Here is a 2,015-nt window from a genome sequence, read left to right on the forward strand (position 1 = left end):
AATCATCTACACCTTAAAAGTCTAAAGAAAGATCACTCACCATATAATCAGTGAGTTTAACTTCAGTTACACACGAACCAACTCTCAGGTAAGACTTGACACAATGTGTACAGTACGTCGTTTGTAAAGCAAGCAGCTGGGTTTCTACATGAAAACAAAACCATGAATTCTCCCTTGGAATTAGAATTGAGTTCTAATTCAATCCCTTAGAATTCGATTTAGAATTGAGTTCTAATTCAATCCGTTAGAATTCGATTTAGAATTGAGTTCTAATTCCTTAGAATTCAATTTAGAATTGAGTTCTAATTCCTTAGAATTCGATTTAGAATTGAGTTCTAATTCAATCCCTTAGAATTCGATTTAGAATTGAGTTCTAATTCCTTAGAATTTGATTTAGAATTGAGTTCTAATTCCTTAGAATTCGATTTAGAATTGAGTTCAAATTCAATCCCTTAGAATTTGATTTAGAATTGAGTTCTAATTCAATCCCTTAGAATGTGAGTTAGAGGTGTAGTTCTATGGTTCCTCTCTCTCTCTCTCTCCACTCTCCTCTATGGTGTCACTGACCTTCTCAAACCTTCCTCCCTCTAACCTCTTGTCTCCCAACCTCTCTGAAGCTCTGTGATTGGTGGACTAGACTCAGCGGTGCGCTGATGTGACAATGAACGGAAGTTCTGTTTGGGTTCTAATTCCAGAACGTTGGGTTCCAATCCGGAATGCTCGAAGGGGATTGGTCTGTCTACGCCATAATCCTACCGGGTTTTCTAGCTCACCTTGAGCCACTGACATATAGTACATACTATGTAGTAACCATGACCACACTGTCCCTGGATATACGGAAATCATGGAGCTGGATTCCAACCCACAGGGTCTGGATTCAGGAGCTGAGTTTTCCCCAACGGACCAGGAGAACTTTGCTACAAGAGACTCTGAAAACAATGATTTGTGTTTATTACAAGACAGATCTTTTCTTCCCGGGAAGTCAGACTGCTGTTTTAATGCAGAGTCTCGTACAGACATCCTACCCTACTACCACACTACCCTACCTTTCCTTCCCCGGCCGAACACGGACCTATAGAAACAGGAATCTGTGTCTGCGTATCGTATGGCACCCTAGTCCCTATAGAAGACAAAAGTCGGCTAAAGTCGTGAAGTGCGCAGGGATTAGGGTGGCATTTGGGAGGCTGGCACGGTGTGGGAGTATGTCTGTTTTATATACTGCACGTTTAAAGACAATTTAAATCACTTCTTCTTAGCCCTTAGCCCTGTTATGCCTGGAGAGATAGAGGACAGGGTGATAACAGGCCTGGAGAGAGAGAGAGAGAGGACAGGGTGATAACAGGCCTGGAGAGAGAGAGGACAGGGTGATAACAGGCCTGGAGAGAGAGAGGACAGGGTGATAACAGGCCTGGAGAGAGAGAGGACAGGGTGATAACAGGCCTGGAGAGAGAGAGGACAGGGTGATAACAGGCCAGGAGATATAGAGGACAGGGTGATAACAGGCCTGGAGAGATAGAGGACAGGGTGATAACAGGCCAGGAGAGATAGAGGACAGGGTGATAACAGGCCTGGAGAGAGAGAGAGAGAGAGAGAGAGAGAGAGAGAGAGAGAGAGAGAGAGAGAGAGAGAGAGAGGAGAGGAGAGGGTGATAACAGGCCTGGAGAGATAGAGGACAGGGTGATAACAGGCCTGGAGAGATAGAGAGAGAGGGTGATAACAGGCCAGAGAGAGAGAGAGAGAGAACAGGGTGACAACAGGCCTGGAGAGAGAGAGAGAGAGAGAGAGAGAGAGAGAGAGAGAGAGGAGAGGGTGATAACAGGCCTGGAGAGAGAGAGAGAGAGAGAGGAGAGGGTGATAACAGGCCTGGAGAGATAGAGGACAGGGTGATAACAGGCCTGGAGAGATAGAGGACAGGGTGATAACAGGCCTGGAGAGATAGAGGACAGGGTGATAACAGGCCTGGAGAGAGAGAGGACAGGGTGACAACAGGCCTGGAGAGAGAGAGAGAGAGAGAG

Source organism: Oncorhynchus gorbuscha, unplaced genomic scaffold (genome assembly GCF_021184085.1).
Source record: "Oncorhynchus gorbuscha isolate QuinsamMale2020 ecotype Even-year unplaced genomic scaffold, OgorEven_v1.0 Un_scaffold_2617, whole genome shotgun sequence".
In the NCBI taxonomy this organism is placed as follows: domain Eukaryota; kingdom Metazoa; phylum Chordata; class Actinopteri; order Salmoniformes; family Salmonidae; genus Oncorhynchus; species Oncorhynchus gorbuscha.